Raw genomic sequence first — 26,674 nt, 5'->3', positions numbered from 1 at the left:
GCCTCCACTTCTCTTTGTGGTGGGATCCTTGGATCCATTTTTGGCCATTGTTTCACCTTTTCTACTTGGCTTCTTTAACAATTTCTTTTGACCTAACTCCATAGCAAGAAACCCATCATTAACAAACAGAGAGGCATGCACAGCTGTGATGCTCTGTACCTCAGAGGAACACCCTACACTTCAATGTTCATCTCTATAAAATGATTGTGTGGTATCCAATGGCATGTTGGGTATCTTCAGAAGGCTCATGATGCACTGAGCATGGTTGTTATAGTAATTGTTACAGTAATGTTATAGTTATGTTATAATTTCATGTATGTAGTTATGATGCTGAAAATATATCCTTGTGGCTTAAAATAAGCCCAGGCAAAAACTCTCGAAAAACAGAGAGGCAGTTCACACCTCAACAGGGCAAGTATGGGACAAACCGAGCCCAGCCTCACAGGAACAAAGGACACTGGCCTAGGCAGCAACAAAAAATCTGTTAGACTCTCCCTTCCTTTGGTCAGTTTGGGACTGCGATGAGGTAATGCTCACCTGACTCTGAAGGGGGCAGGGGCAAAGCGAAGAGGGAAGATAAAAGGAGAGACATTTGCCATGCTCTTTCTATTCCACCTACATCTATAGACACCACCACCACTAATTGACTGAAGTGCTTATTAAAGAGGAGAGCCTGGCTGAAGAGCAACCAGCCAGCCTTTGGTGAGAAGCATCTAAGTTTGTAAGGGCATCGAAAATGGATCAGCTTAGAATGTGTTTTGCTTTTATTTCATTTGACCAAATTTGACTTGTTATGCTTTGACTTATAATCACGTAAAATCTATCTTTATAGTTAATACATCTGTTTGTTTATTCTACCTGAAACAGTGTGTTTGGTTTGAAGCGTGTCAGAGACTCCCCTTGGGATAACAAACCTGGTACATATCAATTTCTTTGTTAAATTGTCAAACTTATATAAGCTTGCAGCGTCCAGCAAGCATAACTGGACACTGCAAGATGGAGGTTCCTAGGGACTGGAGATATTAGCTAGTGTCATTTGGTTGCACAATCTAAGGAACAGCTTACATTCCAGAGGCTGTGCATGAACAGCCCAGGAGTGGGAGCTCTCACAGCAGAGCAGCGTCAGGCTGGCTTCCAGAGTCAAGGACTGGAGTGATCTAGCAGATCACCATTCCGAATAACACCAGAGGGGAACGTCACAGCAATATTCATACAAAATGAAATTGATACTTCCTAGTTCTCCACAGTATGCATCGCATAATATACCCTCTCTCTGCACAAATGCTTCCTGACTTCTTGTCAGAGGAAGCTTTGCCACAGATTGAGGGCAGTGTATAGGCCTGTGGGTTTGCTGTAATGCAAGGTTATATTTACCCTATAAATTAGTGATACGCAGAAGTCAATTCCACATTCTCTTACAATAAAACTCAAATAAAAAAAATCTTTAAAGTGCAACTTTCAGTTTTTGGCTTTAATTCAAATGGCTAGAGATGAATGCTTCCTGAAGCCCAAGTAATTTTACAGATTAGAATGCAAAGTGAGATTGCTGGAATCTTATTTCTTAACATGTCACGTTAGAGATTTTATCTGCATTTTGTATTGTTCTAAGAAATTGCTGTTGCTAGCAATGAAGAATAGCTATCGAGGCAATAGACAGAAAAGAAACAATAAAGCATGTTTTCCTTTTCTTTCTATTTCCCCTGTCTGGTGAGTAGATTTTCCACAGCAAGTGAATATTTAATACTTGTTAAAAGCTGCAAACAGTTGCTTGACCACTTCTCCGGAGTAAGATAAATAGAAACATATTTACAGTGGTGTGTCTGAATTTAAAATCCTCATTGTATTAATGGGGTCTACTCCCTGCACTGCCACTGATTTGCTCTGTTACTCTCTGTGGCCTTTGTGAAGTGCTGAGAGAGCTGGGGTTGAAAAGTGCTGTAGAAGTGCTAAGAATGTGTTGTTTACATCTGTATATTCCTCCCTCCCATCCCATCACATCACATCAGGAGATCTTTCTCTCAAATTGCATAGTTACAATATGACAGTTGCCATAATGCACAGTAGGTTACACATTCAGCTGATTACCTTGCCAGGCAGTGTAGACTAAAACATCAGGAGAGGATAGTACATATATATATATATTTGAGGTACAAGGCCTGACAGTGGGCAAGCTCTGAGGTTCTTAATCAGTTTCCCCAGTATCTGTAATTTGGCAAGTAAAGCCAACAGGAGTTTTGCTAGAGTACACACAGCGTGAAAACTGAGGACATCTCCTCTGTGCAGAATAACTTTCACAATGACATGTAAACAGAGGTTTAATGTGATGTTTCCTCTGAATTTCCCTGGCAGGACACAGACTGGCACCTCATCTCTTTCATCTCCTCATGAAGTAGCTTGTGGCCAAGCCAAGAGCCTCTGGAGGCAAGGCATTTCTGTACACAGGTCTCTTGCCTCCACACTGCTATCTGCCCTGTTAACTTCTACCTGCTCTTGGACAGCATGGTTCCCCTAACTCTAAGCTGTTCTTGAAGCCCCTACATCCAGAGAGCACACTAACTGCAAAGAGGTCATAGTGTGTAAGTTACTGCATAACTTATTCTGTCCATAGAACTTTACTTTGGTCTGTGTATGGGTTGAATTTGAATAAAATGTATCCTCCATATCTACTGATCTGGTGTTCTGAAAAAAATTGATCTCCCTGAATAACAACATTAACATTAAGAACTCCATAATCATATTTGCCATTGGAGAGTAAGGTGACTCATCCTATTGCTATGCTCTTTAGTGAAAGGCTTTGAAAGGAATGATTACTATCTTTCTAGATGTAATCATCCCCAGGCTGCAATTGCTTCTCCTGCTCTGAGTGGAATTACTGAAACTCCTACACCACCAGTTCTGTTAATAAAAAGATAGTCACTCTTTTAATGGGCAGTGAATTGGCTTTTAATTTTCTTTCCATTCATTTATGAGGCTAATATTTCATTTATTCTTGGTTCTGCTACTCACACTTAAAGATGGGCAGATTGTTAAATCTCAAATGGTTCAATTCAGTCTTGGGTAAGTGCCCAAAAGTTTGGTTGTATACAAAAAGCTTTCACAAATTTTTTGGGTTCTTCTCTGCAGCCCTCAATAGTTCTCACAGTTCGAATATTGAGGGACCTGGATCTGATCAATGTCTCCTCCTCTCTTTCTATGGGAGATATCACTAGTGGCTCTTTCTCCCCTGGTGTTCTGAAATGGGCATATGGATGGTAACAGTAACAGGCATGTTTTCACCTGCAAATTGTTCTACCCTTCCTCCAGCTCCTTAAAAGTGCTCAGGGTTATGATGATCTGATCCTAAGTCCTGTTGGCTCCGATCAGTCTGGAGGGGTTCCACGGGAGAAGTGTGTGCTGAAATATGCCATCTAAGAAATCCTCTGAGTGGTACAGCAGAAGCAATGCTAAAATTCCCATTCACTTTACTGAGGACAATGAGTGCAACAGAATTCAACTGTGATAAGGAGCTGTGGGGGCTGCAAACTTGCCTTCAATGAGGAGGTAATGAGGACAGCGGTACAAATACAAAATATCAATTAAAAATGTTAAGTACGTGTTAGAGAGACCAAGGCTGGTATTGCTTTGTAAACCTCCAGCTCCTCTGATTTTTAAAATAAAGCATTTTCAGTAAAACTACATCCACTCTAAAGAGTTAACAATTTGTCTACTGTTTGTTCATTTTTTTCCTTAATGTCCTCATCTTGTTGTGAATGTGCATATTTTACTGCAAACTGAGCTCTCCTCTTAAGAAACAAAAAAGTATGGGAAGTTCTTAAGTACTGCCTTTTAATCTGGGAGGTTATTTAGTTCTGAATAAAGCTGTGCATCAGATTTGACCTTTTAAAAACGATTTGTTCCCTACTTCCTAGATAACCATGGCTTTGCCACAATATTTATTTGCATCACTATCAAAAAGAGCCACAAGTATGTGTCTATCAAATCCCACTGTTGAATCAAATATTCCTACTCTATAAAATCTTTAATCACAGTTTGAATGTGAACTTTGACATTGTGTTAAGCGATAAATATAAAATGAAGCCTTAAATGGCTGTAATCATGGAAACTTTTTGGAATTTTGTGTGATGTGCAACAGAGGGGTCCACTGGATTATTTCAGATGGTTTTGCGTCTAGCTGGAGAGGGCTGACAAAACCACTTGAGTCACTTCAGTGCAGGGCTTTGTTTTATTTAGACATGTTTCTGGGCCCTCTGTAGCCTGTGTTTGTGTACACACAGACATAGACACACACACACATATAGATATCTATATCTATTTCCATATCTATCTACATAAATTATATAAGTCCCAGGAGCATTGAAAGGTCTAACTTGCTGTGTCCAAATCTAAACTTCTTGGTGTTTTTATGCCCCAGTCAAAACATATCTCTTTGATATAAGAAGTAGGTCCAAAATCCTGCTCTGCTTGAAGACAAAGGAAATTATGCGACTTGGAATAGCTTCATGCCCAATATTTGTATGCTACTTTCGGTTCTGATCCTCAAAAGTTCTAATTTAGAATGGTATGGTGAATGTCCGAAGTAGCATATGATTGGATCCTTCTCTCTTAAGTCCTCACAAAGCACAAATTGGTCAGATGACAAAGCGCAGGGTTTATGTTGTTTAATGTTTTGTTATCTCTTTTATTTCTGGTTGTGCTAAGACAGGAGTGAGTGAAAACTCTAACTAGTTTAATAAATTGTGGGAAAGCTTCAGTCCATGCCATGCTAAAATCACTTTTTCTTGTTGATAGGAAAGTGATTCTATACCATATTGCTGCTACTGCTGATTGCATCTCTGTAATTTCCATTACATGTATTCTTCCCCAAACAACATTAGCAGTATGTTGTGGAAAAGATAGAGCACCTTTTAACTTAACAAAGGCCAGTAATTTAAACATCTTATCAAGTTTCTGCCTTCCTGCTCCACAGGCAATTTTTAAAGGGCAGACATATGCCAACTACTGCATGAGATCATTCAGAGGCATCACTGAAGATGAAAAGAAAGGAAAAGGATTTACAGGTTGCAATGCTAAAAGACGGTAAAGATTTTGTTAACTATTATCTTGTAAAAAGTAATGAGAAAATGAAAACTTTAGATCCTTTATGAGCTTTGAAATGAAGGAAAGATTTAGTTGAAGGTTCTTCATTAAGTTATTAATGTTAACATATAATATATAGATAATAGGGTTGTCAAGCGATTATAAAAATTAATCAAGATTAATCGTGCAATTAATCACACTGTTAAACAATAATAGAATACCATTTATTTAAATATTTTTGGATGTTTTCTACATTTTCAAATACATTGATTTCAATTACAACACAGAATGCAAAGTGTACAGTGCTCACTTTATTTTTATTAAAAATATTTGCACTGTAAAAAACAAAAGAAATAGTATTTTTCAATTCATCTAACACAAGTACTGTAGTGCAATCTCTTTATCATGAAAGTTGAACTTACAAATGTAGAATTATGCACAGAAAATAACTGCATTCCAAAATTAAACAGTGTAAAACTTGAGAACCTGCAAGTCCACTCAGTCTTACTTCTTGTTCAGCCAATCACTCAGACAAACAAGTTTGTTTACATTTTCAGGAGTTAATGATGCCCGCTTCTTGTTTACAATATCACCTGAAAATGAGAACAGGCGTTCTCATGTCACTGTTGTAGCCAACATCGCAAGATATTTACGTGCCAGATGCGCTAAAGATTCATATGTCCCTTCAGGCTTCAACTACCATTCCAGCAGACATATGTCCATGCCGATGATGGGTTCTGATCGATAACAATCCAAAACAGTACGAACTGATGCATGTTCATTTTCATTACCTGAGTCAGATGCCACCAGCAGAAAGTTGATTTTCTTTTTTGGTGGTTCGGGTTCTGCAGTTTCCGCATTGAAGTGTTGCTCTCTTAAGCATCTGAAAGCATTCTCCACACCTTGTCCCTCTCGGACTTTGGAAGGCACTTCAGATTCTTAAATCTTGGGTCGAGTGCTGTATCTATCCTTAGAAATCTCACATTGGTAACTTCTTTGCATTTTGTCAAATCTACAGTGAAAGTGTTCTTAAAATCAACACTTGCTCAGTCATCATCTGAGACTGCTATAACATGAAATACATGGCAGAATGCACGTAAAACAGAGCAGGGGCATACAATTCTCCCCCGAGAAGTTCAGTCACAAATTGCGTTAATGCATTATTCTTTTAATGAGTGTCATCAGCATAGAAGCATGTCCTCTGGAATGGTGGCCGAAGCATGAAGGGGTATATGAATGTTTAGCATCTCTGGCACATAAATACCTTGCAGTTCTGGCTACAAAAGTGCCATGCAAATGCCTCTTCTCACTTTCTGTTAACACTGCCCTCCTCTTATTTACAATGTTATCTCCTATTTTGTTTTTGAGTGCAGTTATGTAATAAAAAAAAGTCTACATTTGTAAATTGCACTTTCATGACACAGAGATTGTAGGACAGTACTTATATGAGGTGAATTGAAAAATACTATTTCTTTTGTTTCTTTCACAGTGCAAATATTTGTAATCAGGAATAATATACACTTTGATTTCAATTACAACACAATATAATCTACCATATATAAAAATGTAGAAAAACATCCAAAATACTTAATACATTTCAATTGGTATTCTGTTGTTTAATAGTGCTAATCGCCTGAGTTAAATGCACTTAATGGACAGCCCTAACAGATAATAAGAAAAATCCACAAAAAAGAGCTGATGCTGATGTGGTTCTCCTGTATTATGTAGGTCCAATTAGACCTGCTGTTCTCAAACTGTGGGTCGGGGCCCCAAAGTGGGTCATGACCCCACTTAATGGGATCACCAGGACTGGCATTAGACTTGCTGGGGCCTGGGGCTGAAGCACAAGCCCCATCACTTGGGGCCGAGGCTGAAAAGCCTGAGGGCTTCATCCCTGTGTGGTGGGGCTCAGGTTACAGGCCCCTCACCCAGGGCTGAAGCCCTTTGGCCCCCCTGCCTGGTCTGGTGAGGCTCAGGCTTTGGCTTTGCCCCCCTTGCTCTGGAGCAGCGGGCCTTGGGCGGGCTCAAGCTTCAGTCCCCCATCCTGGGTTCATGTAGTGATTTTTATTGTCAAAAGGGAGTTGTGGTGCAATGAAGTTTGAGAACCCTTGAACTAGACTAATATTCTTGCTTGCCTGAGAAGAGTATTAGACTGAATAAAAAGAAAAGAATTATGCTTTTGAGTAACAGCATTTTACTCAGGCAAAGCATACACTTGGCTTTTCAGGTACTTTAGACAGATAAAGATGCCTATATTTAATTTCATAGTGTCTATCACTAGATAGTATGAATCCCATTATTTTAGAAGTTTAACATGATACCAAAAAGCAGATGTGCTTGGAATCTTATAGACATGATTTACCATTTTTATTTTCAGATTGAAAAGTCACATTAGAAAACAATGCAGGTGGGCTAATTCAGCTGCTCCTCAATTTTTGTAATATACAGCCATTTCACTGTGATGTTTGAATCTATCATACATCTGGGACATCTTAGGTAAATTATAGGTAGGGCCTCATGTATATTGGTATTATGTGGCTGCACAGATGGATCCATAATTTACCTTTATTTAGAATGCCGCATAAATTATTTATTATTGGTATTACAGTAACACTGAGAGACTTTAATCAGAACAGGGACCCCATCTGTGCTGAATGCTATCCAGGTCTACAGGAAGAGAGAGACTGTACCTGCTCTGAACAGCTTATCATGGTAATTTAGCTGTTTTAAGCTCGTCTGGCTATCACTTTCCGGGGCACCAATTGGATGATCTAAAATAGGGGTGCTAAACCGCCTTCTGTCTAGAGGGTCAAATTACTTATTTAATTAAGACCCCTGGGCCAGATTTATAAAGTTAGGGCTTTATATTTTAAAGGGATGTCTCCTATATGGGAAGTACCAACAAAAACTTTGAAACGAATAGATATTATTTAGTGTGACCACTGTGCTATTCACAGCACACCTTTCACTGGAAACAACGGGAAGTTTATGCAAAGACCAAAGTAGAATGTGTCCCATATATAGTAACAAATCCTTTGACAGTAAAGTTATTGTTGCATTTTGAATCACTCAGTGAGGAAAACTATACTAGATACTTCTAGTACCTCTGCTGTTTCTGCTTTTTGTTTATTTGGGCTTGCAGTTACTTGATTTGTGCACACAGTTTTGGTAATTGTGCAAATTAGATGTACAGATGCTCACCTAAATTACTTTAAAATTTGTCTCTTAATTGTCATTGGGTTTAAAAGGTTGAAATCTGGTCAAATTTCAAGAAATGGGCTAGATAGTTTCAGGTGCTAATCTTACATCCTTCTGCCAATTTTTTGTATTTTTTTTAATAATATTTTTTCCTATTACTTCAAACATTTTTCCTCTTCCTATTGCTGTGTGAAAGAATCACACAAATAAATGAAAATGATTCAGTCTACCAGGTAAACAGTGAAACTGACTATAGAGAAAGTGCTGCCACATACACTCACTAAACTGGAAAAATATATAGAAAACATTTTCTATTCTTTGACATGTTAATTTTGGGTGTTACTTGTAACAAGTTATTTTAAAAAAAAACAACAAAAAACCTTTGAAGTGTGATTTAAAAAAAATCTGTCCCTTTAAGAGTTAACATATAATTGAGATGAATGAATGCAGTTTTCTTCTTTTTTACAATAATTGTTGTATGCTGTCTGAGGACTCAAGAAGACAACTTTTACATTGGTTTATCATCACTCAGTTCATGATCTAACCATAAGTGGTAGAAAAAAGCTTAGATTCTGCAGAAATTGGAACTGCCATGATGCTTATATTGATATTATGTGACAAATACGAATTTTGGAGAGTTTTAAAATTTACTTCACTCTGACTTCTTCAATCCTTGACATCAACCAGCTGCTCCAAGGCGCAACTTCCCCTTCAAGCAACAGTGGGTAAGCACATCAGTTGGTTTTGTCTGCTAAAATGATCAAAAGTTAAATAGTTTGGAGACCTAACTTGTTACCATTAGGTTTCAGAATCAACACCTCATTGAAATGAACATAGGCAGTTCACACCCTTGGAGCTATTGCTTTGGGTAAACCTTTGGCAGATTCATGAAGATAACACTTTAGCAGCTAAGAAATGGTAAATATTGCGAAGGCTTTCTAAAGAAGGAAAATCATCATGTGATTAATACACCCAGGAATCAGAAGATCTGGGTCAAATCATCTAATTTCTTTCTATGTTGGTTCCCAATCTTTAAAATGAGAGTAATGATATTTCCCTACCTCATAAGGGGGTTGGTAGGATAAAGTTGTTACTATATGTGAGCTGTTCAGTTACTACAGTGATGAGCACCATAGAAAAGCCAATACAACTTAAAGATCTGGAAATTTATTTTAAAATGACAGCCTACAATTTGAAGCCAAATTCTTCTGGGGTAGAATCTGTGGTTAACTCTGAAGCTGAGGATTTGCAGAGAACGTAGGGCCCTGCTTGCAACCCTCGCACTGATCAGCATTCAGCTGTGGATATATATCATGACTGCTTCCACTGTGAAAAACAGTGGGACTAAATAAAAGCTTAATTGATTTGTGACTCTGCTTTGTACCATGAGCCAATTGTGTAAATCAGCATAGCTCTGCTGAAGTCAGTGGAGCTATGCAGACTTGCACCAGTCTGATTCCAAAAGGCAACATTTTTTCTCAGACCACGTCAAACCTAAGTGATACTAGTACAATTGCCTCCATGTAATAGCTTATGGTTTGGTAAATATATGACAAGCCACAGTATTGCAGAATTCTATCGCTATATGGTACCTTGTGCAGAAAGGATTGTTTCACTATCACACTGTAAACTATCTTCTTAGAACTCAAGTGCTACTCTAAATCTGAGATGATATTTTTCTGTTTACTGCACCTTAATACATAAATATAGGTCTCTCTTCATGTCTCTTCATAGAACCATGAAGTCCATCCAGGCTAGACCAAGTAATAATTTTTCTCTTCCCTGCCAGAGCAACTTTCTATAATAACACCTGCACCAAACGACAAAGATGTTGCAAGATTTGGAATAAAATTAATATCTGATACATAATTACCTAAATGTTTTTTCAAAATCTATATTGTTGGTTGCCATGTTACTTGTTTAGGTAGTGCCATCTGTTAGGGACGTATTTGTCTGGTCATTCTTTCTTTATGTTTCTCTCTTCTCTGGTTGCAGTGACTTGAATGTGGCTATTTGTTTTCATGAATTCTTTTGAATTTTTCCTCTTGTAAATTGCCTTTTTTTACATTTGAGCAATACATGTACTTTCCTATTTGGAAACTTTCTCATCTTGCTTGTCTAACACAAATGTATTGACTTTTATAACTCACTCCCACTGGTTCTTAAGTCACCGAGGCAGCAGACAATATTCATGTTGAGGCTTCTGAATATCCACTTTCAAAAAAGTTTAGTAGATTTTTATTTCATATAATGTCATACTTAATCTTCTTCCTACTGACCAAAAGGGCAAGACTTTGGAAATGGATATTGTGATCTTCATCTCACCAGTACACATTGCCATCTCTCACCTCGGGTTCTCATCGTTGATTGCGCATAGCATCCTTTTCTTTTTTTAAAGCATCTGCCTTTTCCACTCTTTACCAGCCACAGAACCATTTGGCTTTTTCTACCTTTTCCAACCAACCTGTTGAATTTAATCACTGAATGGAAGAGTTGACAGAGCACAGTAACTCAGCTCGTCATTCTGATAGCATTGCTTTTTAGACCCAAGAGCTAAATATACAGCTGTTGTCCATAGGGTAGTGCTGGTGTAAAAGAGAGGGATGTATATTAGCTGGAGCAATGTTTGGAGTCTAGGAGATGATAGGTAACAGAAGATATAAAGAATCCTATAATAAGCTGAAGAGATGCTGTGAAGTAAAGTACCATTATTTTTGTAACATTACTATTTTAAGCGCAAACTGTCCATCAGAATTTTTAGAATTTATTATCTCTTCATTCCAGACAGCAAATGCTTAATGTTAATTAGATTTTTCACAATGTTGCATCATAAATGGTGTTTTTTGTTGTTGGCTTAATAATGTGATTATCTGGTTTTCCACCATTCAGTGATAATGAAATCAATTATTCAGCAACTGAATCCAAATGCCTAGTCTCTTAGTGTAAGATTTTGCTACTTTACTCACAGTCAGTAATATTTTATTGCATGAATATTCCCATTTATTTAAATGAGTGGCAGAACCTTCCCTTCTTACTAAGGCTAGGAATCTTCCACACTTACGCATGTTGGCAATACCTCAGGATCTCATCATTAAGTCAAGGGAAAGATTTCTGTTGACTTTAATGGGAGATGGGTCAGGCAGTAACTCAGGAAAAAGTCCTGCTTTAATAAAGGTGAATGGAATCTTTCCCTCACTTACCTTCCATTTTGTTTGAAAATGACTTCAATTACTTTTTTTTAAGTTCACTTCTATTCACATGGATTGAATTGATTTTCTGTGTCTACTTTTTCATTATTTTCAAATTTATGAGAATGGTAATTGTGCAGCATGCTATTGATCTTAATTTTTTCATTCTGGTTGCATTACTTAATTCCTTATACCAGTGTGACATACTGTACCTCAAAATAGCACCCTGTAGCCTCCGTATTCATCATTTGTATATGGTTGTGATGTTTCATACAAAGGTCATGATCTGCTGAAACTCATTGTTCTGTCAAAATATGTATATCTTTATTGTGTATAAAGTTATGAGATTTTGCTGTATAGTTATTGAAACAGGTGAGTTTGGAAGATGCTCACTGCTAGCTGGGTGTGTCTCTGAATGCTGATGACTGAGTGATAACAGTACCTGGTAGAGTTTGCCGCTTGTCACTAGCAAAATATCATGAGACTGTCAAGGCTGGAGAGTTAAGGGGGCAAAGTGATCCCATGGTTCCAGACTATATCCTGGGGATCCTGTCACAACCAGTCTGCAGCTATCTTGCTATTTAATACTAGCCATAAATTTCCTCCAGCTCATTTGGAAGTCTCTATTGGTCTGTCTAATACTGATACACCAGTAGAGAGAACTATTGTTCCAGCCTGACTCTAGTTATTTCAGGGATTTCTTAGTGTTCCTCTATGGGTCTGATTTCAGTCTGCATGAAGGTACTTATTGTTGGGGAAAGTATTATACCAGCTAATGGTTTGCAGTGCCATAATGATGCAGATAACACCTGGGCATACTTTAAGTATTTACAGCTACTATGATTTCAGTGTTTTGAAACTGAATTAATTGGTTCATTAGTTATGGAATAAATTATTGATATTGAAAGTATTGCACTAGGAAATCCTGAATTCATAATAGTTCTTTTTGCTTAAAACAATTCTTGTGAATTTGAAGTTGCTTCCCTTAACTGTGCAATTCCTATGGTTCCAGGGACATGCTCATTAAATTAAAGGATTCTAAGATTTATTTGGACACCTAATTTAATCACATAGGTCCAAATCCTACTTCCATTACAGAATATGTCATAAATGTTGGTCTCTTTAACTTGCTCTCTGCATATAATTATTGGAAAAGTCAGCAGCTAGACCACTTTTCTGGTCTTCTTTTCCAGTTTAATAAATTTCCCTGTATTGAGCTTCATTGGCTACTAATAAAACAGAAGGTATTTGGGGGCTGTGTTCCAACCTGCCTATATATATTAAATTCACCAACAGCCTGATTCAATACCTATTATAGTCACTGAGAATCTTTTCACTGACTTTAATGGGAGTTGAATCAGGCCCCCAATTATATTTATAAAACACTCAGTTTGCAAATACCTGGAGGATGAAGGTAGCAGTGAAGAACGAATCATGTCAATCAAGCTTCATTTCCTTCTTTGACCTGGTAACTGGCTTGGTGGATAAGGGGAATGTGGTGGACATAATATATCTGGACTTCAGCAAGGCTTTTTACACAGTCCCACATGACATTCTGATAAGTAATCTGGAGAAATGCAGACTTGGTGGAACCACCATTAAGTGGATATACATACTTGGTTAAACAACCACAAACAAAGAGTAACTATTAATGGTATGATGTCAGATTGGAAGGAGGTCTCAAGTGGGATTCCACAGGGATCTGTTCTTTGCCCAGTGTTGTTTAACGTCATTATTAATGACCTGGATGTAGGAATAGAGAGCATACTGGTCAAATTTGCACATGACACAAAGCTGGGAGGGTGTGTGTGTGTGTGTGTGTGCGCGCCAACCTTTGAGCTAAAATTCAGAGGGATCTTGATAAATTGGAGAACTGGGCTATAGACAACAAAATGAAATTCAGCAAAGAGAAATGTAAGGTGCTAAACTCAGGGAAGAAAAACCAAATGCACAAATACAGAGTGAGGGAAAACTGACTTGGCAGCAGCATTGCTGAGAAAGATCGGGGAGTTGCGGTGGATCACAATCTTAATGTGAGTCAGCAATGCAATGCTGTTGCAAAAAAAAGGCAAATGCAATTTCAGGTTGCATTAACAGAGGCATAGCATGCAAATCACGGGAGGTGATGGTACAGCACAGGTTGGGCCTCAGCTGGAGTACTGTGTCCAATTTTGGTCAGCAGTGTATAGAAAGGATGCAGAGAAAGGATCCAGAGGTGAGTGACAGAGATGATCAAAGGGATGGAATGCAGCCATATGAGCAAAGGCTGAAGTAACTGGGTATGTTTAGTTGGGAAAAGAGGAGATTAAAGGGGGACGTGATAGTAGTCTTCAAATACTTGAAAGGCTGCCATGAAAAAGATGGAGAAAAATTGTTCTCTCTTGCCACAGAGGGCAGGAGAAGAGGCAGGGGGTTCAAACTACAGCATAGCAGATTTAGATTAACTCTCAGGAAAAACTTCTTAACTGTAAGGACAATAGGACAATGGAACAGACTGCCTAGGAAGGTTGTGGAAGCTCCTTCACTGGAGATTTCCAAAAGGAGGTTGGACAGCCATCTGTCATGGATGGTTTAGACAAAACAAGTCCTGTATCTTGGCAGGGGGTTAGAATATATCAGTGGTTCTCAACCAGGGATACTGTACCCCAGGGGTACACAGAGGTATTCCAAGGGCTACCTCAACTCATCTAGATATTTGCCTAGTTTTACAACAGGCTACATAAAAAGCACTAGCAAAGTCAGTACAAACTAAAATTTCATAGAGACAATGACTTGTTTATATTGCTCTATACACTATATACTGAAATGTAAGTGCAATATTTATATTCCGAATGATTTATTTTATAATTATATGGTAAAAATGAGAAAGTAAGCTATTTCTCAGTAATAGTGTGCTGTGACATTTTTGTATTTTTATATGTGATTTTGTAAACAAGTAATTTTTAAGTGAGGTGATACTTGGGGGTACGCAAGACAAATCAGGCTCCTGAAAGGGGTCCAGTAGTCTGGAAAGGTTGAGAACCACTGGACTAGATGACCCTTGTGGTCCTTTCTAACTCTACGATTCTATGAATCATACTTTTTATTCATTCTCTAAATAGCTTTATTGTTATATATATTGTATTTTATTGAGTATCAAAATAAATGAATTTATTTTGGCATTAGACTTCTGCAGTGGCAGCTGAATTGTAAAGACAAATTCTGAGGGATCACAGACTCATAGAATATCAGGATTGGAAGAGACCTCAGGAGGTCATCTAGTCTATCCCTCTGCTCAAAGCAGGACCAATCACCAACTAAATCATCCCAGCCAGGGCTTTGTTAAGCCCTTAAAAACCTCTAAGGAAGGAGATTCCACCACCTCCTTGGTTTACCCTTTCCAGTGCTTCACCACTAGTGAAAGTTTTTCCTAATATCCAACCTAAACCTCCCTGTAGGAATCCCTCACTCTCCTACTCAGAGGGAGGCCACTCTGGCTGGCCCAGTCTGGTCTAGACCAGAGTCTTCAGGGTAGCCGGGGGCCCACAATAGGGCTGAGAGATCAGCTATCGCTACCAGGCTTCGGCCTGGGCTGGGGTAGCTCAAGTGGTCAGCCCCTCAACACAGTCTATCAGGAGTGGCTCCAGCCTGGGTGGGGCCCAAGCAGCACACAACCAACCAGTCTTCAAGGGCAGGCCCTGGCCTGGATGGAACCCAGGCAGCCAGTGAGCAAACAGTCTTTACAGGTGAATGATAAGGAAGCTCCTGTCCTGGGCTAGAGCCTCCTTGCACCATGTAGGGGGTCAGCCACCTGGGTGCGGTGGCAGGGGGATGCAGGCCCACCCTATTCCCCCATGTCCCAGCCCAGGGCCCTGGCAGGGGCAGGATTGGCTGCCCCTGCATCGGCAGGGATCCAGTTACAACACGCCAACTGAGCCATGCCGGGCTCTGCAGCTGGCTGCTCCTGAGCTGCCCCTGGGCTACTTCCTGCCTCCTTGGGGTTTGGCACCTGCAGTCTCCAGGCCTCTTCCAACTCCTCGGGGTAAATGGCAGCGGATACTCCAGGTCAGTCCTTGTCCACGCTTGGGGATCAGGAATAACCAGGCGCAGGTTCCTCTCGGAGCCTCTGGAGAACAGGCTGACTGTCGTCCTCCGTTGCAGGCTCTCCCCAAACTGTGCTGCAGCACCAGCCTTTTATACTTCTGGCCACACCGCGGTCCTTCTGGCAAGGGGTGGGAGCGATCTAGGCTCCGCCTTCCAAGGGCCATGTAGGGGTCCCTTGCTCTCCTGCTCAGAGGGAGGCCATTTAGCCTCACTACACTTCCCCACTGCAACTTGAGACCATTACTCCTTGTTCTGTCATCTGGTACCACTGAGAATAGTCTAGATCCATCCTCTTCTCTTCTGCAGACTAAACAATCCCAGTTCCCTCAGCCTCTCCTCATAAGTCACGTGTTCCAGCCCCCTAATCATTTTTGTTGCCCTCCGATGGACTCTTTCCAATTTTTCCACATCCTTCTTGTAGTGTGGGGCCCAAAACTGGACACATACTCCAGATGAGGCCTCACCAATGTTGAATAGAGGGGAATCATCATGTCCCTCGATCTGCTGGCAAGGCCCCTACTTATACAGCCCAAAATGCCATTAGCCTCCTTGACAACAAGGCGCACTGTTGACTCATATTCAGCTTCTCATTCACTGTAACCCCTAGGTCCTTTTCTGCAGAACTGCTGCCTAGCCATTTGGTCCCTAGTCTGTAGCAGTGCATGGGATTCTTCCATCCTAAGTGCAGGACTCTGCACTTGTCAATGTTGAACCTCATCAAGTTTCTTTTGGCCTAATCCTCTAATTTGTCTAGGTCCCTCTGTATCCTATCCCTACCGTCCAGTGTATCTACCACTCCTCCCAGTTTAGTGTCCTCTACAAACTTGCTGAGAGTACAGTCCATGCCATTCTCCAGATCATTAATGAAGATATTGAACAAAACCGGCCCCAGGACCAATCCTTGGGGCACTCCGCTTGATACTGGCTGTCAGCTAGACATGGAACCATTGATCACTACCTGTTGAGCCTATTGATCAGCAGATTTCTAATCCACCCTTGATAGTCATTCATGCCAGCCCATATATTTTTAACTTGCCAGGGAAGAATACTGTGGGAGACCCATATCAAAAGGCTTTGCTAAAGTCAAGGGAATAACGCCAATCCCTTGCTTCCCCTCATCCACGAACTGCAGTTTCATCATACAGATGGCACATTAGGTTTAGTCAGGAATAGGCATGACTCTGCTGCCTATTGGTGAATGCATAGCTGAACGTTCCTGAATCACTTTCCTTTCCTCTAAGTGCTCATTCAGAATTGATTCTTGAGGACTTTTGCTCGTGAATTTTCCAAGGGACTGACGTGGGCTGACTGGCTGTTTGTAGTTCTCTGGATCTCCTCCTCCTTCCCTTTTTTAGAAAGATGGGCACAACATTAGCCTTTTTCTCCTGTCATCCGGAGACCGCCCCCAATCGCCATGATTTTTTCACAAGATAAGGCCAATGCTGCTATTTGACATCACAATCACCCAACGCCTTTAGCACTACTCGGGCCAGTAGGCATCTCGGCCCATGGATGTTTGTGCTCACGACCACTTTTCACATTCTTTCTTCGCAAACGAAGGCTGGTCACCTCTAGTGCAGCACGTCTGGGAGCTCGCCTTGTTCTGTGAATGACAGAGCGTCAAAATTTTAGCACTTGTTATTCCCATCCTCCTATTCCTGGGTTGCGTCGACGGGCGGTAGCCCGTGCCTCCCCTTTGCAGAGTACGGCAATTTTACAGGTAACCTGAGGGTTTTCTCAGTGTACAAGCAGGAGTTCAGGCCCCTTCCCTGACTTCGCTTCTTGTTTGCTTAAACATACCTGAAGAAACCCTTCTTTTGTTACTCTTAAACATCCTGTAAACGTCGGTCGGAGGCTACGGGCCTACCCTGAGTGCTCTGCAACAAACGAGGCCCACACACACCGTGAGTTATTGGCTTTAATGAAGGTAAACGTGACACACTCGGCAATGCGGACTCCGGGCGTTGCTGTCAACGAGGCAGGGAACCCAGCCACCGGAAGCTCAGCTCGGGCCTGGGTCAGAGTCCAAAGGCGGGGACCGGGAGCATACAGCTATATCTATATACAATACAAAGCAAACTTCAACATAGTGCAAGAAAGGGACTGCCGACCAGAGCTATGTCCTGCCTTTGGCAAGGCCAATACAAACTCAGTTTCAACCAGTAAAGCAATATAACTGGCATGACATGTCCTACAATGACTGGCACTTGCAAAGCAGGCGCTTTTACAAGGCCGCGCGAAGAAAGTGGAAATAGCTATGCTAGGCCGAACACAGTCTTTCGCAGTCCCCTACAACAATCCCCTTGCTAGCTGCAACTCCACAGTGTGATTTGGCCTTCCTGATTTCAACTTCCTCTGCAGCCTGAGCAAGTATTTATACTCCTCTCTGGTCATTTGTCCAGCTTCCATCCTTCTTGATGCTTCTTTTTTTGCTGTTTAGAATCACAAGGTTCACTGTTAAGCCCAAAAAGTGGTTGCTGCCATAATTTACTATCTTTCTACACGTAGAGACAGGTTTGTCACTGCAACCTCAATAAGGATTCTTAAAATACAGGCCAGCTGTCCTGGACTCCGTTCCCAATCATGTTGTTCTCCCAGGGATCCTGCCCATCATTTCCCTTGGGAGTCAATAGTCTGCTTTTTTCTGAAGTCTAGGGTTGTCATTCTGCTGCCTCCCTTTCTTCTTTAATTCCAGGAATACCTGAAACTCAACCATCTCCGATGGTCACTGCCCCAAGGTTCCCATCCACTTTTGGCTTTCCCCTACTAAATCTTATCCCGTTTGTGAGCAGCAGGGTCAAGAGAGCTCCCCCTGGAGTTGGTTCCTCCCCAGCACTTGCACCAGGAAATTGTTCCTACACTTTCCAAAAACTTCCTGGATTGTCTGTGCATTGCTGTATTGCTCTCCCAGCAGATATCAGGGTATCTGATATCTAAAGTCTCCCATGAGATCAGGGCTGCGATCTAGGAACTTCTGTTAAGTTGCTGGAAGGAAACTGTGATGGGTCCTGTGATGTGTGTCGCTGGTATTCTCACCAGCAACTGGCACACCGCACCATAGTAACTCTAGCTCAGGAACCCAATCCTGCAACAACCTCGATGCCAAACTCTGCCCACATATCTACACCAGCGACACCATCACACGGACTCAACCAGATCCAGCCAACACCATCACCGGTTCATTCACCTGCACATCCACCAAATGTAATATAGCGCCATCATATGCCAGCAATGCCCTTTCTGCTATGTACATCGGCAAAACTGGACAGTCTGTAGGAAAAAGGATAAATGGACGCAAATCAATAATTAAGAATGGCAATATACAAAAACCCTGTAGAAGAGCACTTCAACCTCCCTGGCCACACTATAGCAGACCTTAAGGTGGCCATCCTACAGCAAAAAAATTCAGGACCCAGACTCAAAGAGAAACTGCGACTTCAGTCATCTGCAAATTTGACACCATCAGCTCAGGCTTGAACAAAGACTGTGAATGGCTTGCCAGCTACAGAGTCAGTTTCTCCTCTCTTGGTTTCACACCTCAGCTGCTAGAACAGGGCCTCATCTCCTTGATTGAACTACCCTCGTTATCTCTAGCTTGCTTGCTAGCATATATATACCTGCCCCTGGAAATTTCCACTACATGCATCTGACGAAGTGGGTATTCACCCACGAAAGCTCATGCTCCAAAACGTCTGTGAGTCTATAAGGTGCCACAGGATTCTCTGCTGCTTTTACAGATCCAGACTAACACGGCTACCCCTCTGATACTAGTTTCTCAAAGAAGATGGAAAGAAACTGACAAAAGCCATGCAGCTGTAGAGGATGTTCTCTTGCTGTGCGTGAATACTTTCACTGACGTTATGGATGAAACACTTGTTAACACTTAGCACTATGAATTTTTGGTTTATAAATTGACTAATCACCTGCACAGGCATAGTTTGACTTCTATATTTGGGGGTGTTGCTCCAGTCAGGCCAACCGTTGTGTGTGTGAGAGAGAGAGAGAGAGAGAGAGAAAGAGAGAGACACATATACACACAAATTCTGTGCCTGCCCATGGTAGTGCCATTTCAGATTTGGGGTGGGGACAGGACTTTAACCATGATTCCAGGGGCTACTTAGGCAACTGAAAATTCTAATATTTTATCTGACAGGAGCATAGTATCTAGTTCCTATACCAAGAAAGAAAATTAAATAAATATTAGACCCACTCAGCTCTAATACTAACATGTTCTGATATCTTGTGGCAAATCACTTATGGGACACTGGTTAGGTTTAACATTGTAATGTATATTCTTCCTCAGATACTTTTACTAAAGTCAGGAGGGACCATTGTGATCATCTAGTCTGACTTGCTGCACATTGCGGGCCACAGAACCTCACCCACCCACTCCTGTAATACACCCCTAACCTCTGGCTGTCCTGAAGTCCTCAAATCATAGTATAAAGACTTCAAGTTACAGAGGATTCACCATTTACACTAGTTTAAACCTGCAAGTGACCTATGCCCCATGCTGCAGAAGAAAGTAAAAACTCTCTGCCAATCTGTCCTGGGTGAAAACTCCTTCCTGACCCCAAATATGGCAGTCAGTTAGACCCTGAGCATGTGGGCAAGACCCACCAGGCAGATACCTAGGAAAGAATTCTCTGTAATAACTCAGATCCCTGCCCATCTAGTGTCCTGTCTCCTGCCATTGGGGATTTTTGCTATAGGGAGTCACCGATGACCACACACCATTGTAGGCAGTCCTATCAGACTATCTCATCCATAAACTTATCAAATTCAATCTTGAAGCCAGTCAGGTTTTTTGCCCCCACTGCTCCTCTTGGGAGGCTCTTCCAGAACTTCACCCCTCTGATGGTTAGAAACCTTCGCCTCATTTCAACCCTAAACTTGTTGATGTCCAGTTTATATGTATTTGTTCTGGGGTCCATATTGATGATTAACTTAAATAACTCTTCCACCTCCCTGGTATTTATCCCTCTGATGTATTTATGCAGAGTAATCATATCTCCCCTCAGCTTCTATTGGTTAGACTAAACAAGCCAAGTTCTTTGAGTCTCGTCTCATAAGATAGGATTTCCATTCCTCAGAAGGGAGTAACCCTTCTCTGTACCTGTTCCAGTCTAAATTACTCTTTCTTAGGGTTTATCTACACTGGCAATTATCAGCCATGCAACTTTCTCACTCAGGGAAGTGAAAAAACATCCCCTGAGTGCAGCAAGTTGCAGCGCTGTAAAGTGTCAGTGTAAACAGTGCCCCAGTGCTGGGAGCCATGCCCCTTGTTGAGCTGGCTTTTTTAGAACGCTGGGAGAGCTCTCTCCCAGCGCTGTGCCATGACCACACAAGGCACAGTAAAACGCTGCTGCGGCAGCGCTTTAGCCTTGCAAATGCAAACTAGCCCTTAAACATGGGAGACCAGAATTGCACACAGTATTCCATATGAGGTCTCACCAGTGCCTCGTATAGTGGTACTAACACTTCCCTTTGTCTACTGGAAATACCTCGCTTGATGCACTCCAGGAATGCATTAGCCTTTTCATGGCCACATCACATTGATGGCTCATGATCATCCTGTGATCAAGCAATACCCTCACCTCTTTCTTCTCCACTGTCACTTCCAACTGATAAATCCCCAGTTTATAGCAAAAATTCTTGTTGTTAGTCCCTAAATGCATGACCTTGCCCTTCGCACTATTAAATATCATCCCATTTGTATTGCTTCCATTTACAAGGTCATTCAATTCTTCTTATATGGTATTCCGGCCTCCCTCAGTATTGACAATACCTCCCAACTTTGTGTCATTTGCAAATTTTATTAGCACGCTCCCACTTTTTGTGTCACGGTCAGTAATAAAAATGTTAAATAAGGTTGGTCCCAAGACTAAGTCCTGAGGAATTCCGCTAGTAACCTTTCTCTTGTCTAGCCTGAGAGTTCACCTTTCAGTACGACCTGCTGTAGTCTTCCCTTTAACCAGTTCCTTATTTACCTTTCAGTTATCATCTTAATCCCCATCTTCTCCAATTTAACTAATAATTTCCCAGGTGGATCTATATCAAATGCCTTACTGACATCCAGGTAGATTAGATCTACTGCATTTCCTTAACTAAAAAATCAGTTATCTTCTCAAAGATAGTTTTGTCACCACCTCTTGAATACAACAATTGAAACGACTGTAAAAAAAATCTGTAATTACTTTCTATCATTTAGGCTACTTACTTTTTGCAGTTTACCAAGCTTGGAACAGATCATTTAACTTTAGGAAACATCCTAAGAGCCCTTTCTTATCTTAATCACCTGTTAATCACTCTGTTTATAAACAAAATTCTGACTCCTTGGGCTGGTGGTGGTGGTGGTGGTGGTGGAGGGGGGAGTTTGATGTAAGATACGCAACTTCAGCTACAAGAATAGAGTAGCTGAAGTCAATGTATCTTATTTCGACTTACCTCCCGTCCTCAGGGCATGGGATCGATGGCCATGGCTCCCCTTCAGCTCCACTTCTGCCTCTCACTCTGGTGAAGTTCTAGAGTCGACAGGGAGCGTGGCGGGGATCAATTTATTGTGTGTAGATGAGACACAATAAATTGATCCCTGATAGATCAATTGCTACCTGCCGATCCGGTGGGTAGTATGGATGTACCCTTTGCCTCAGGGGCACAAACTGGCAGAATTCATTGCATTGCACACTCAGGATGCCTTCCCCTGAGGCTTGAAGTTTTAGGGGGCCGACACCCTCCTTTGCCCGCCAGCCCACCTCCACCTATGACCACTTGAGAGAGATTGAGATGATTTTCCTGACTCTGAAGGAGTTCACCCCATCCCTGCCAGAAAGAACTAGCAAAAATTTCCTGAAGAACACGTTTTGCCTTAGAGTGGATTTTATTGCACAAAATTACAGGAATTCAAACAAACTTTGCCAGGTGGGAATAACCATTTATCCCTTTTCAAAGTTTTTAGCTCAACCCCCATCATCAGATTTTAGAAGCTGAACTTGGCGCAATATTTTAAATGCATTTACAATATGAAGCTTGGTATAAACTTTTGCCATTTTTCTTTGCTATTGAAAGGATTTTTGGTTATGGGAACAAATGAGGGGATTCCCCATTCCATTCCTGATAAAAATTCCCTCTGCAAGTAAACATGCACCTTGAACCCAGAGTTTATCAGAGGCTAATGGGAAAGTTTGCTGGAAGCTTTTATTAAAACACTGGCATTTATATTGTCTGCCCAGTGCCCACTATTAACTGTATGTGAAAAGCAAGTATGAATATATAAGTAAACATCAAGAGCCCTTTTGGATTTGATTCAGATAAGCACCCCAAGCCCTGGATGCTTATTCAAACATCCACACCTCCTAAGTGTGGAAAAGTCCCTAGAGATTTTGTAAGAAGAGACTTTCTTGCAAGACTGTCAGAACTCCTTCCTTCATGTCAAGTCATAAATACAAGATAAATGGGTCTTGGTGTTTCTTACAGTGTTTCATCCCTTCCCATTCCATTTGGAACCACAAAATGCACAGATTTTCATTAAAATGAAAATGAATGGAGGAGTTGCAGGGCACAGATTTGATAAAACATTCAGTACAGGTTTAAGTCTAGGTAGGTGAAGATTAAAAAATTTCTTCTTTTTTTCCCCACACCTGTTCACCCATCCCTTGACATACGACCTATACTATCTCCCATCTTGCCTAGTGATGAGATCTATCCCATCTTTTTCTGCATTTCTCATCTCTTTTAAATTTCAGGAGACAATGCTTATCAGAATGATGTAATCGATGTAGTATTGCTATTCCCAAGCCTTTAAAAACCATGAGTCAAAAATCATCAGATTGGCTTAAAAATAATAAAGTTAAAATAAACAGAATTAGTGGTTGTTTGCCTTCTACTTTTTGATTCTTTACAGTATACTCAGTTCACGCTTTTCAAGCTCTTCTCCACAGCCAAGAAAGCTAGAAGCTTAATTACTTTTTTAAATGAAAGCTGGGATTTGCATGTAATCTCTGAAGACCACCACCAAATATTGTGAGACTAGTGATAAAATTGTGAGAGCTGGCAATGCTGTTAAAGGAGGCACACAAGATGTTTTATTTTCAAATTATTTATAAAACAAGATTTCAGAAGTCCACTCCCTAGAATGTTTATATTTAACCATGTCTGATAAGGATGTGGGATAATGCTTCATGAAACCATCCTGCCTAATTGAAAATAGGTGTTAGATGAAAGGTGATGGGGCAACATATTTTTTAAAAAGTAGTCTATCCTAAAACAGATTGCGTATGTTCACGGTTTTATGGATTGCATATAAAATAAGTAGCATAAAACATCAGGTTAACTTTTCTTTATAAATATGTATTTACAGTATGTTATGCCGTTGGCCTTTAGGCACATCCTATAGAGGTGTGCAGAGCAGCAGCTAGAATACTAGGGCTGGGAAAAAAGAAAATGACTCTCTCATATACGCAAGTAATTTCAGTATAAAACCTGGCACTGAAAAACCTTTCACATAAGAAAGCACATCTCCTGATTAGAACAACTCTCATTTTCTGTTTATTGTAGCAGCTACATAACTGTAGTGGCACAAAATGGTCTCTTGTTTAACCAGAAATGCGCCTTTGCTTTTTAAGTGTATGCAGTGTGTGCCCAAACAGGTCATGGTATTCAGTAAGCACAACAAGGTGGTATAAAGACTACAAAGATAAATAAATAAGGGAGAAGAGTTCAGCAGGTGATGAATGTTTATGATCGCTGGAAGGAAATGTTGATGGCAGAAGAATATGAGGCAAAAAATGTATATTGCATGAACAATGGCATATCTTGAGGTGGATCAAAAGGACAATTCATACACAGAAATTAGCAGAGGATTTTACAGAATGAGTTACCATGGTTGCAAATTTCTAGTAATGGAGATTTCACATAAGAAGATGGGAAAAGGGCCAGCTGGGCTGAATTCAGGTGCTGAGCCCAGTTACTTTCTCCCCAGGCTGGAAAGAGCTATTGTGAGTACTGTGGGGAGATAGGACGATCAGCTCTGTCTGTGGTGAAAGCACCTCACATTTCTGTTGTGTGTCCTCCAGCTGATACTTAGACCAGCATCTGATTTTGAGCAATGCCCACTTGATTCTGTGTCTTCTCTGAGTCTGCCCTCTTCTATATCTGCCTACTCTTGTACTTTCCTATAAGGGCACAATGGCCAGTTCTCTGAAGTCTCCATGAGCCAACATATGGAAAGCAAGTGCTGACAGGTTGTGTAACTGGCACTCTATACCTCACTCCTGCCTCTGGGGTATGTCTACACTGCAATTAAAAACCCACAGCTGGCCCACGGGGCTTGGGCTAATGGGCTGTTTAACTGCAGTGTAGACATTTGGGCTTGGGCTTGAGCCTGGGCTGTAGGACCTTGCAAGGCCTACAACCTCTGCACCTTATTTAAACAGCCTCTTAACCTGTGTCTTGTGAGCCTGAGTCAGCTGGCATGGAGTAGCTGCAGGTGTCTAATTTCAGTGTGGACATACCCCTGCAGATTTAGTGTTCTGGGTTGGACAGGCACTTCTTCTCTCCTCCCCCTTAAATCCTAGGATCATTCTTCATTCAAAATTCTCTCAAGTAGAAAAGCTTGATTGGGCTCTGAGCTCCAAAACAGGATGTTTAAAAGACAGGGGAAGTGCAATGAGGAAGGACTGTAAAAAGTTTGGGGTTAACCAGGAAAGAGATGAAATCTAACAAGAAAATTGCCAGGAGGAGGAAGCTGCTGGCCCATAAGAAGGTCATGGAGAAGAAGGGATGTTAGTTCATATCTTCTGGGCTAGATGATTTACCTTGTACATTAAATTTGGTTCTGAAAGAGTAATAGTTCAGCTAAGTGCTTCTAACTATAGTTTTAAAAAAGATAAATTAAGATTCCTGTATTCTGGAGATAAGCAGTTTTATTTCCCTCTGGGTCACAGCAGTGGGATTAATTTGTCAAGAAAAGCACAAAGTTAGCCTCACATTGATATTTTATTTATGGTTACATATTCAATTTTTAAGTACCACACTCCTGGCCTTGATCCACTTGCTTTGTTCTGCTTTGACTCTGACAAGTCCCTGCCCTCCCCTCCCAACATTCCATGGTGCAGGAGGACAGAGGGGATAGGCACAGGGAGTGGCTAGAAACAATGCACTCTAGGAAGCCACAGATAAATGCAATCTCTAGGGATTAGGATTCTGGAGATCTGGATTTAATTTCCAGATCTCACAGACTTCTTGTGTGACCTTGGGAAAGTCACAAATGTTTCTATCTCAGGTCCCCAACTGTGAAATGTGAATAATACTTCCTTCCTCGCACCCTTTGTCTATCTTTTCTATTTAGATCATCAGGTCTTTGCAGCTTTTATGGCCAAACAGAACCATTATGATCATTTAGTCTGACCTGCTACATAGCACAGGCCATAACATTTTACCCAGTGATTCCTGCATTAAGCCTATATTTTTCTAGTGGACCTGGAGCATATCTATTAAAAAGTTGCTGTTCTCTTTTGCCCTTTCCACAACAACAACAATATGTAGGAACTACACACCCCGAATAACCATGTTTACTAAATATGCACAACAAGCAAGACCTAGTTATATATCTGTACTGCTGCTCTGGCTGATTTTTAAACCATAGAACACAGTGAGCTCCACTAGAGGGTTCACAAGCTATTTAAAGGGATATTACCCAATTCCTATATATGACACACATCCAGTCCTGATTTAAAGACTTCAGGTGACAGAGAATATACCATATACTAGGTAAATTGTTCCAATGGTTAATTACCTTCACTATTAAAAATGTGCTCCATATTTCCAGTCTGAATTTGTCTACTTCAGTTTCCTGCTAGTGGATCTTGTTATGCCTTTGTCTGCTAATGTAAGGGACTGCGGAAGATTTTGTCACGGTGGTTTAGCTAAGGCTGTTCGCCTTCTCAAGGACAGGTTACTAAAGAGTGCTGTGTATTAGCAGATGCTGTTTGTAGCTGGTTAGAACCGCTTAGCCTGGGAAGCCCGGTGTGTTTGGAAAAGCCTGGCCCTTTGCCATCAGAGATAGTCCAGTTGTGGGAAAGCTCCCACATGCCTATGTATGAGTTGTTTTACATGCTATTAGCATAAGG

At 41.0% G+C, this 26,674-nt stretch overlaps 1 long non-coding RNA gene across 1 annotated transcript in view; it reads left to right on the top strand.

Moving 5' to 3' along the window:
• The first annotated feature begins 239 nt into the window (after window positions 1-239).
• The window catches only part of LOC142046192 (uncharacterized), a 57,121-nt gene continuing 30,686 nt past the window's right edge, over window positions 240-26,674 (top strand). Inside the window, exon 1 of the long non-coding RNA XR_012655091.1 lies at window positions 240-290. This is a non-coding gene — a long non-coding RNA (uncharacterized LOC142046192). The remainder of the gene's footprint in view (window positions 291-26,674) is intronic.

This window comes from Chelonoidis abingdonii, chromosome 2 (genome assembly GCF_003597395.2).
Source record: "Chelonoidis abingdonii isolate Lonesome George chromosome 2, CheloAbing_2.0, whole genome shotgun sequence".
NCBI lineage: Eukaryota > Metazoa > Chordata > Testudines > Testudinidae > Chelonoidis > Chelonoidis abingdonii.
The sequence above is the reverse complement of the archived record's forward strand: the minus strand, read 5'-3'. Positions and strand labels throughout refer to the sequence as shown.